Genomic DNA, 11,910 nt, shown 5'->3' with positions numbered 1-11,910 from the left:
TGTCCGGGGGGGTCTAGGGGCACGCGGGGAGGGGGGAGGATCCTGGGGCACGGGGGAGGGAGATCCAGGGGGGCGCTCGCGCAGGGAGGAGGGGGGATCACGTGAGAGATCCAGGGGCGTGCGAGGGGGCCCAGACCTCCTGTGTCCTGGGCATTAGTCTCTGGCCTGCTCTGTTCCCAGATATGGAACCTGCTTATTGGGGTCTCTGACCAGACGGCTGCAGAAGTCTAGCATTAGACAGCAGCACAGAATCCAGGGGTCCCGAGCCCCTTTGCCATGGAGTGCTGGCCTGTCTTAGTGAATGACCCTACAATAGTCTTCTGTTTCACCTCCCAGGAGTTTCCAGTTTTCTACCTGCTGTAGGTTTAGAGATTGGAGGACTGTCCTGACCTTGCCCTGCTGACACAGCTGAGGATTTGTCACAGTGTATCTGTGCACACATGCAGCACACAGCTCACCTGTTCTGATACATTGTAATAAGTGATCCTTTTGTGTGAGCTTCGGCAGGAAGCAAAGCTATTGAAATTCAGATATTGCTGAAAGTTTCCTTACTGGGGGGCTCACCTGATTACTAACTAACGTCTTACAGGGGCACCACTGAGGGTTCAATCGCATGATGATTATTGGGGTATAAGATCGGTAACCAGAGAGGATCTGTAAGTTGTGTGTCCCCGGGCTCACCCCTGTCACTGTCTTCTCTCCTGCAGGTTGCTGCGCAGGTAGCAAGACAGCCTGGACCCCCAGCCCCGTCCCCCTATTCAACACATGACCTGACCAAAGGTCACCCAAACCTGGCCGCAACCCCCCCGGGACATGCTGCTTCTCCAGGACTGTCACAGGTAAGGGGGCAAGGGAGTATAATACTGTTATCTGGCGAAAAAGTGTCCCCAGCAGCACAGAGTATGTCAGGAGAGGAGTCTGCCCTGCAGGACAGGAGGAGTGGTACTGTGCAGTGTATATATACAGGACAGGAGGAGTGGTACTGTGCAGTGTATATATACAGGAGGAGTGGTACTGTGCAGTGTATATATACAGGACAGGAGCAGTGGTACTGTGCAGTGTATATATACAGGACAGGAGCAGTGGTACTGTGCAGTGTATATATACAGGACAGGAGGAGTGGTACTGTACAGTGTATATATACAGGACAGGAGCAGTGGTACTGTGCAGTGTATATATACAGGACAGGAGGAGTGGTACTGTGCAGTGTATATATACAGGAGGAGTGGTACTGTGCAGTGTATATATACAGGACAGGAGCAGTGGTACTGTGCAGTGTATATATACAGGAGGAGTGGTACTGTGCAGTGTATATACAGGAGGAGTGGTGCTGTGCAGTGTATATATACAGGAGGAGTGGTACTGTGCAGTGTATATACAGGACAGGAGGAGTGGTACTGTGCAGTGTATATATACAGGAGGAGTGGTACTGTGCAGTGTATATATACAGGACAGGAGGAGTGGTACTGTGCAGTGTATATATACAGGAGGAGTGGTACTGTGCAGTGTATATATATACAGGAGGAGTGGTGCTGTGCAGTGTATATATACAGGAGGAGCTGTACTGTGCAGTGCATATATACAGGAGGAGTGGTACTGTGCAGTGTATATATACAGGAGGAGTGGTGCTGTGCAGTGTATATATACAGGAGGAGTGGTACTGTGCAGTGTATATACAGGACAGGAGGAGTGGTACTGTGCAGTGTATATATACAGGAGGAGTGGTACTGTGCAGTGTATATATACAGGAGGAGTGGTACTGTGCAGTGTATATATATACAGGAGGAGTGGTACTGTGCAGTGTATATATACAGGAGGAGTGGTACTGTGCAGTGTATATATACAGGACAGGAGGAGTGGTACTGTGCAGTGTATATATACAGGACAGGAGGAGTGGTACTGTACAGTGTATATATACAGGAGGAGTGGTACTGTGCAGTGTATATATACAGGAGGAGTGGTGCTGTACAGTGTATATATACAGGACAGGAGGAGCGGTACTGTGCAGTGTATAGATACAGGAGGAGTGGTACTGTGCAGTGTATATATACAGGACAGGAGGAGTGGTACTGTGCAGTGTATATATACAGGACAGGAGGAGTGGTACTGTGCAGTGTATATATACAGGACAGGAGGAGTGGTACTGTGCAGTGTATATATACAGGAGGAGTGGTACTGTGCAGTGTATATATACAGGAGGAGTGGTACTGTGCAGTGTATATATACAGGAGGAGTGGTACTGTGCAGTGTATATATACAGGAGAAGGGGTACTGTGCAGTGTATATATACAGGACAGGAGGAGTGGTACTGTGCAGTGTATATATACAGGACAGGAGGAGTGGTACTGTGCAGTGTATATACAGGAGGAGTGGTACTGTGCAGTGTATATATACAGGAGGAGTGGTGCTGTGCAGTGTATATATACAGGAGGAGTGGTACTGTGCAGTGTATATACAGGACAGGAGGAGTGGTACTGTGCAGTGTATATATACAGGAGGAGTGGTACTGTGCAGTGTATATATACAGGACAGGAGGAGTGGTACTGTGCAGTGTATATATACAGGAGGAGTGGTACTGTGCAGTGTATATATATACAGGAGGAGTGATACTGTGCAGTGTATATATACAGGAGGAGTGGTACTGTGCAGTGTATATATACAGGAGGAGTGGTGCTGTGCAGTGTATATATACAGGAGGAGTGGTACTGTGCAGTGTATATACAGGACAGGAGGAGTGGTACTGTGCAGTGTATATATACAGGAGGAGTGGTACTGTGCAGTGTATATATACAGGAGGAGTGGTACTGTGCAGTGTATATATATACAGGAGGAGTGGTACTGTGCAGTGTATATATACAGGAGGAGTGGTACTGTGCAGTGTATATATACAGGACAGGAGGAGTGGTACTGTGCAGTGTATATATACAGGACAGGAGGAGTGGTACTGTACAGTGTATATATACAGGAGGAGTGGTACTGTGCAGTGTATATATACAGGAGGAGTGGTGCTGTACAGTGTATATATACAGGACAGGAGGAGCGGTACTGTGCAGTGTATAGATACAGGAGGAGTGGTACTGTGCAGTGTATATATACAGGACAGGAGGAGTGGTACTGTGCAGTGTATATATACAGGACAGGAGGAGTGGTACTGTGCAGTGTATATATACAGGACAGGAGGAGTGGTACTGTGCAGTGTATATATACAGGAGGAGTGGTACTGTGCAGTGTATATATACAGGAGGAGTGGTACTGTGCAGTGTATATATACAGGAGGAGTGGTACTGTGCAGTGTATATATACAGGAGAAGGGGTACTGTGCAGTGTATATATACAGGACAGGAGGAGTGGTACTGTGCAGTGTATATATACAGGACAGGAGGAGTGGTACTGTGCAGTGTATATATACAGGACAGGAGGAGTGGTACTGTGCAGTGTATATATACAGGACAGGAGGAGTGGTACTGTGCATTGTATATATACAGGACAGGAGGAGTGGTACTGTGCAGTGTATATATACAGGACAGGAGGAGTGGTACTGTGCAGTGTATATATACAGGACAGGAGGAGTGGTACTGTGCAGTGTATATACAGGAGGAGTGGTACTGTGCAGTGTATATATACAGGAGGAGTGGTACTGTGCAGTATATATATACAGGAGGAGTGGTACTGTGCAGTGTATATATAGGAGGAGTGGTACTGTGCAGTGTATATACAGGAGGAGTGGTACTGTGCAGTGTATATATACAGGAGGAGTGGTACTGTGCAGTGTATATATACAGGAGGAGTGGTACTGTGCAGTGTATATATAGGAGGAGTGGTACTGTGCAGTGTATATACAGGAGGAGTGGTACTGTGCAGTGTATATATACAGGAGGAGTGGTACTGTGCAGTGTATATATACAGGAGGAGTGGTACTGTGCAGTGTATATATACAGGAGGAGTGGTACTGTGCAGTGTATATACAGGAGGAGTGGTACTGTGCAGTGTATATATACAGGAGGAGTGGTACTGTGCAGTGTATATATACAGGAGGAGTGGTACTGTGCAGTGTATATATAGGAGGAGTGGTACTGTGCAGTGTATATATACAGGAGAAGGGGTACTGTGCAGTGTATATATACAGGACAGGAGGAGTGGTACTGTGCAGTGTATATATACAGGACAGGAGGAGTGGTACTGTGCAGTATATATACAGGACAGGAGGAGTGGTACTGTGCAGTGTATATATACAGGACAGGAGGAGTGGTACTGTGCAGTGTATATATACAGGAGGAGTGGTACTGTGCAGTGTATATATACAGGAGGAGTGGTACTGTGCAGTGTATATATAGGAGGAGTGGTACTGTGCAGTGTATATATACAGGAGAAGTGGTACTGTGCAGTGTATATATACAGGAGAAGGGGTACTGTGCAGTGTATATATACAGGAGGAGTGGTACTGTGCAGTGTATATATACAGGAGAAGGGGTACTGTGCAGTGTATATATACAGGACAGGAGGAGTGGTACTGTGCAGTGTATATATACAGGACAGGAGGAGTGGTACTGTGCAGTGTATATATACAGGACAGGAGGAGTGGTACTGTGCAGTGTATATATACAGGAGGAGTGGTACTGTGCAGTGTATATATACAGGACAGGAGGAGTGGTACTGTGCAGTGTATATATACAGGAGGAGTGGTACTGTGCAGTGTATATATACAGGACAGGAGTGGTACTGTGCAGTTTATATATACAGGACAGGAGGAGCGGTACTGTGCAGTGTATATATACAGGACAGGAGGAGTGGTACTGTGTAGTGTATATATACAGGACAGGAGGAGTGGTACTGTGCAGTGTATATATACAGGACCGGAGGAGTGGTACTGTGCAGTGTATATATACAGGACAGGAGGAGTGGTACTGTACAGTGTATATATACAGGACAGGAGGAGTGGTACTGTGCAGTGTGTATATATACAGGACAGGAGGAGCGGTACTGTGCAGTGTATATATACAGGAGGAGTGGTACTGTGCAGTGTGTATATATACAGGACAGGAGGAGCGGTACTGTGCAGTGTATATATACAGGAGGAGTGGTACTGTGCAGTGTATATATACAGGACCGGAGGAGTGGTACTGTGCAGTGTATATATACAGGACAGGAGGAGTGGTACTGTACAGTGTATATATACAGGACAGGAGGAGTGGTACTGTGCAGTGTATATATACAGGACAGGAGAAGTGGTACTGTGCAGTGTATATATACAGGACAGGAGGAGTGGTACTGTACAGTGTATATATACAGGACAGGAGGAGTGGTACTGTGCAGTGTATATATACAGGACAGGAGAAGTGGTACTGTGCAGTGTATATATACAGGACAGGAGGAGTGGTACTGTACAGTGTATATATACAGGACAGGAGGAGTGGTACTGTGCAGTGTATATATACAGGACAGGAGGAGTGGTACTGTGCAGTGTATATATACAGGACAGGAGGAGTGGTACTGTGCAGTGTATATATACAGGACAGGAGGAGTGGTACTGTGCAGTGTATATATACAGGACAGGAGGAGTGGTACTGTACAGTGTATATATACAGGACAGGAGGAGTGGTGCTGTGCAGTGTATATATACAGGACAGGAGGAGTGGTGCTGTGCAGTGTATATATACAGGACAGGAGGAGTGGTACTGTGCAGTGTATATATACAGGACAGGAGGAGTGGTACTGTGCAGTGTATATATACAGGACAGGAGGAGTGGTACTGTGCAGTGTATATATACAGGACAGGAGGAGGGGTACTGTACAGTGTACATATACAGGACAGGAGGAGTGGTACTGTACAGTGTATATATACAGGACAGGAGGAGTGGTACTGTGCAGTGTATATATACAGGACAGGAGGAGTGGTACTGTGCAGTGTATATATACAGGACAGGAGGAGTGGTACTGTGCAGTGTATATATACAGGACAGGAGGAGTGGTACTGTGCAGTGTATATATACAGGACAGGAGGAGTGGTACTGTGCAGTGTATATATACAGGACAGGAGGAGTGGTGCTGTGCAGTGTATATATACAGGACAGGAGGAGTGGTACTGTGCAGTGTATATATACAGGACAGGAGGAGTTGTACTGTGCAGTGTATATATACAGGACAGGAGGAGCGGTACTGTGCAGTGTATATATACAGGACAGGAGGAGTGGTGCTGTGCAGTGTATATATACAGGACAGGAGGAGTGGTGCTGTGCAGTGTATATATACAGGACAGGAGGAGTGGTACTGTGCAGTGTATATATACAGGACAGGAGGAGTGGTACTGTACAGTGTATATATACAGGACAGGAGGAGTGGTACTGTGCAGTGTATATATACAGGACAGGAGGAGCGGTACTGTGCAGTGTATATATACAGGACAGGAGAAGTGGTACTGTGCAGTGTATATATACAGGACAGGAGGAGTGGTACTGTACAGTGTATATATACAGGACAGGAGGAGTGGTACTGTGCAGTGTATATATACAGGACCGGAGGAGTGGTACTGTGCAGTGTATATATACAGGACAGGAGGAGTGGTACTGTACAGTGTATATATACAGGACAGGAGGAGTGGTACTGTGCAGTGTATATATACAGGAGGAGTGGTACTGTGCAGTGTATATATACAGGAGGAGCTGTACTGTGCAGTGTATATATACAGGAGGAGTGGTACTGTGCAGTGTATATATACAGGACAGGAGGAGTGGTACTGTGCAGTGTATATATACAGGAGGAGTGGTACTGTGCAGTGTATATATACAGGACAGGAGTGGTACTGTGCAGTGTATATATACAGGACAGGAGGAGTGGTACTGTGTAGTGTATATATACAGGACAGGAGGAGTGGTACTGTACAGTGTATATATACAGGACAGGAGGAGTGGTACTGTGCAGTGTATATATACAGGACCGGAGGAGTGGTACTGTGCAGTGTATATATACAGGACAGGAGGAGTGGTACTGTACAGTGTATATATACAGGACAGGAGGAGTGGTACTGTGCAGTGTATATATACAGGACCGGAGGAGTGGTACTGTGCAGTGTATATATACAGGACAGGAGGAGTGGTACTGTACAGTGTATATATACAGGACAGGAGGAGTGATACTGTGCAGTGTATATATACAGGAGGAGTGGTACTGTACAGTGTATATATACAGGACAGGAGGAGTGGTACTGTGCAGTGTATATATACAGGACAGGAGGAGTGGTACTGTGCAGTGTATATATACAGGACAGGAGAAGTGGTACTGTGCAGTGTATATATACAGGACAGGAGGAGTGGTACTGTACAGTGTATATATACAGGACAGGAGGAGTGGTACTGTGCAGTGTATATATACAGGACAGGAGAAGTGGTACTGTGCAGTGTATATATACAGGACAGGAGGAGTGGTACTGTACAGTGTATATATACAGGACAGGAGGAGTGGTACTGTGCAGTGTATATATACAGGACAGGAGGAGTGGTACTGTGCAGCGTATATATACAGGACAGGAGGAGTGGTACTGTGCAGTGTATATATACAGGACAGGAGGAGTGGTACTGTGCAGTGTATATATACAGGACAGGAGGAGTGGTACTGTGCAGTGTATATATACAGGACAGGAGGAGTGGTACTGTGCAGTGTATATATACAGGACAGGAGGAGTGGTACTGTGCAGTGTATATATACAGGACAGGAGGAGTGGTACTGTGCAGTGTATATATACAGGACAGGAGGAGTGGTACTGTGCAGTGTATATATACAGGACAGGAGGAGTGGTACTGTGCAGTGTATATATACAGGACAGGAGGAGTGGTACTGTGCAGTGTATATATACAGGACAGGAGGAGTGGTACTGTGCAGTGTATATATACAGGACAGGAGGAGTGGTACTGTGCAGTGTATATATACAGGACAGGAGGAGTGGTACTGTGCAGTGTATATATACAGGACAGGAGGAGGGGTACTGTACAGTGTACATATACAGGACAGGAGGAGTGGTACTGTGCAGTGTATATATACAGGACAGGAGGAGTGGTACTGTGCAGTGTATATATACAGGACAGGAGGAGTGGTACTGTGCAGTGTATATATACAGGACAGGAGGAGTGGTACTGTGCAGTGTATATATACAGGACAGGAGGAGTGGTACTGTGCAGTGTATATATACAGGACAGGAGGAGTGGTACTGTGCAGTGTAAATATACAGGACAGGAGGAGTGGTACTGTGCAGTGTATATATACAGGACAGGAGGAGTGGTACTGTGCAGTGTATATATACAGGACAGGAGGAGTGGTACTGTACAGTGTATATATACAGGACAGGAGGAGTGGTACTGTGCAGTGTATATATACAGGACAGGAGGAGTGGTACTGTGCAGTGTATATATACAGGACAGGAGGAGTGGTACTGTGCAGTGTATATATACAGGACAGGAGGAGTGGTGCTGTGCAGTGTATATATACAGGACAGGAGGAGCGGTACTGTGCAGTGTATATATACAGGACAGGAGGAGTGGTACTGTGCAGTGTATATATACAGGACAGGAGGAGTGGTACTGTGCAGTGTATAGATACAGGAGGAGTGGTACTGTGCAGTGTATATATACAGGACAGGAGGAGTTGTACTGTGCAGTGTATATATACAGGACAGGAGGAGCGGTACTGTGCAGTGTATATATACAGGACAGGAGGAGTGGTGCTGTGCAGTGTATATATACAGGACAGGAGGAGTGGTACTGTGCAGTGTATATATACAGGACAGGAGGAGTGGTACTGTACAGTGTATATATACAGGACAGGAGGAGTGGTACTGTGCAGTGTATATATACAGGACAGGAGGAGCGGTACTGTGCAGTGTATATATACAGGACAGGAGAAGTGGTACTGTGCAGTGTATATATACAGGACAGGAGGAGTGGTACTGTACAGTGTATATATACAGGACAGGAGGAGTGGTACTGTGCAGTGTATATATACAGGACAGGAGGAGTGGTACTGTGCAGTGTATATATACAGGACAGGAGGAGTGGTACTGTGCAGTGTATATATACAGGACAGGAGGAGTGGTACTGTGCAGTGTATATATACAGGACAGGAGGAGTGGTACTGTACAGTGTATATATACAGGACAGGAGGAGTGGTACTGTGCAGTGTATAGATACAGGAGGAGTGGTACTGTGCAGTGTATATATACAGGACAGGAGGAGTGGTACTGTGCAGTGTATATATACAGGAGGAGTGGTACTGTGCAGTGTATATATACAGGACAGGAGGAGTGGTACTGTGCAGTGTATATATACAGGACAGGAGGAGTGGTACTGTGCAGTGTATATATACAGGAGGAGTGGTACTGAGCAGTGTATATATACAGGATAGGAGGAGTGGTACTGTGCAGTGTATAGATACAGGAGGAGTGGTACTGTGCAGTGTATATATACAGGACAGGAGGAGTGGTACTGTGCAGTGTATATATACAGGACAGGAGGAGTGGTACTGTGCAGTGTATATATACAGGAGGAGTGGTACTGTGCAGTGTATATATACAGGACAGGAGGAGTGGTACTGTGCAGTGTATATATACAGGAGGAGTGGTACTGTGCAGTGTATATATACAGGACAGGAGGAGTGGTACTGTGCAGTGTATAGATACAGGAGGAGTGGTACTGTGCAGTGTATATATACAGGACAGGAGGAGTGGTACTGTGCAGTGTATATATACAGGAGGAGTGGTACTGTGCAGTGTATATATACAGGACAGGAGGAGTGGTACTGTGCAGTGTATATATACAGGACAGGAGGAGTGGTACTGTGCAGTGTATATATACAGGAGGAGTGGTACTGAGCAGTGTATATATACAGGATAGGAGGAGTGTACTGTGCAGTGTATATATACAGTACAGGAGGAGTGGTACTGTGCAGTGTATATATACAGGACGGGAGGAGTGGTACTGTGCAGTGTATATATACAGGACGGGAGGAGTGGTACTGTACAGTGTATATATACAGGACAGGAGGAGTGGTACTGTGCAGTGTATATATACAGGAGGAGTGGTACTGTGCAGTGTATATATACAGGAGGAGTGGTACTGTACAGTGTATATATACAGGACAGGAGGAGTGGTACTGTGCAGTGTATATATACAGGAGGAGTGGTACTGTGCAGTGTATATATACAGGACAGGAGGAGTGGTACTGTGCAGTGTATAGATACAGGAGGAGTGGTACTGTGCAGTGTATATATACAGGACAGGAGAAGTGGTACTGTGCAGTGTATATATACAGGAGGAGTGGTACTGTGCAGTGTATATATACAGGACAGGAGAAGTGGTACTGTGCAGTGTATATATACAGGAGGAGTGGTACTGTGCAGTGTATGTATAGGAGGAGTGGTACTGTGCAGTGTATATTCAGGAGGAGTGGTACTGTGCAGTGTATATATACAGGAGGAGTGGTACTGTGCAGTGTATATATACAGGACAGGAGGAGTGGTACTGTGCAGTGTATATATACAGGACAGGAGGAGTGGTACTGTGCAGTGTATATATACAGGAGGAGTGGTACTGTGCAGTGTATATACAGGACAGGAGGAGTGGTACTGTGCCGTGTATATATATACAGGAGGAGTGGTACTGTGCAGTGTATATATACAGGAGGAGTGGTACTGTGCAGTGTATATATAGGAGGAGTGGTACTGTGCAGTGTATATACAGGAGGAGTGGTACTGTGCAGTGTATATATACAGGAGGAGTGGTACTGTGCAGTGTATATATACAGGAGGAGTGGTACTGTGCAGTGTATATATACAGGAGGAGTGGTACTGTGCAGTGTATATACAGGAGGAGTGGTACTGTGCAGTGTATATACAGGAGGAGTGGTACTGTGCAGTGTATATATACAGGAGGAGTGGTACTGTGCAGTGTATATATACAGGAGGAGTGGTACTGTGCAGTGTATATATAGGAGGAGTGGTACTGTGCAGTGTATATATACAGGAGGAGTGGTACTGTGCAGTGTATATATACAGGACAGGAGGAGTGGTACTGTGCAGTATATATACAGGACAGGAGGAGTGGTACTGTGCAGTGTATATATACAGGACAGGAGGAGTGGTACTGTGCAGTGTATATATACAGGAGGAGTGGTACTGTGCAGTGTATATATACAGGAGGAGTGGTACTGTGCAGTGTATATATAGGAGGAGTGGTACTGTGCAGTGTATATATACAGGAGAAGTGGTACTGTGCAGTGTATATATACAGGAGAAGGGGTACTGTGCAGTGTATATATACAGGACAGGAGGAGTGGTACTGTGCAGTGTATATATACAGGACAGGAGGAGTGGTACTGTGCAGTGTATATATACAGGACAGGAGTGGTACTGTGCAGTTTATATATACAGGACAGGAGGAGTGGTACTGTGCAGTGTATATATACAGGACAGGAGGAGTGGTACTGTACAGTGTATATATACAGGACAGGAGGAGTGGTACTGTGCAGTGTATATATACAGGAGGAGTGGTACTGTACAGTGTATATATACAGGACAGGAGGAGTGGTACTGTGCAGTGTATAGATACAGGAGGAGTGGTACTGTGCAGTGTATAGATACAGGAGGAGTGGTACTGTGCAGTGTATATATACAGGACAGGAGAAGTGGTACTGTGCAGTGTATATATACAGGAGGAGTGGTACTGTGCAGTGTATATATACAGGATAGGAGGAGTGGTACTGTGCAGTGTATATACAGGACAGGAGGAGTGGTACTGTGCAGTGTATATATATACACAGGAGGAGTGGTACTGTGCAGTGTATATATACAGGAGGAGTGGTACTGTGCAGTGTATATATAGGAGGAGTGGTACTGTGCAGTGTATATATAGGAGGAGTGGTACTGTG

At 46.0% G+C, this 11,910-nt stretch overlaps 1 protein-coding gene across 7 annotated transcripts in view; it reads left to right on the top strand.

The window, feature by feature from the left end:
• Positions 1 to 687: 687 nt before the first annotated feature.
• Positions 688 to 11,910, top strand: part of EIF4G3 (eukaryotic translation initiation factor 4 gamma 3) — a 262,238-nt gene continuing 251,015 nt past the window's right edge. For 5 of the 7 annotated variants that reach the window (XM_073656080.1, XM_073656077.1, XM_073656079.1 and 2 more), the window contains exon 1: positions 689 to 839. The gene's annotated coding sequence lies outside the window, so the exon portion shown is untranslated. Of the gene's footprint in view, positions 840 to 11,910 lie in introns of all 7 variants that reach the window. The other 2 variants (XM_073656081.1, XM_073656075.1) reach the window with 1 other exon arrangement.

This window comes from Phyllobates terribilis, unplaced genomic scaffold (assembly GCF_046119375.1).
Source record: "Phyllobates terribilis strain yellow unplaced genomic scaffold, ASM4611937v1 Scaffold_12__6_contigs__length_324123572, whole genome shotgun sequence".
Classification (NCBI taxonomy): domain Eukaryota; kingdom Metazoa; phylum Chordata; class Amphibia; order Anura; family Dendrobatidae; genus Phyllobates; species Phyllobates terribilis.
This window is presented reverse-complemented; position numbering and strand designations above follow the sequence as displayed.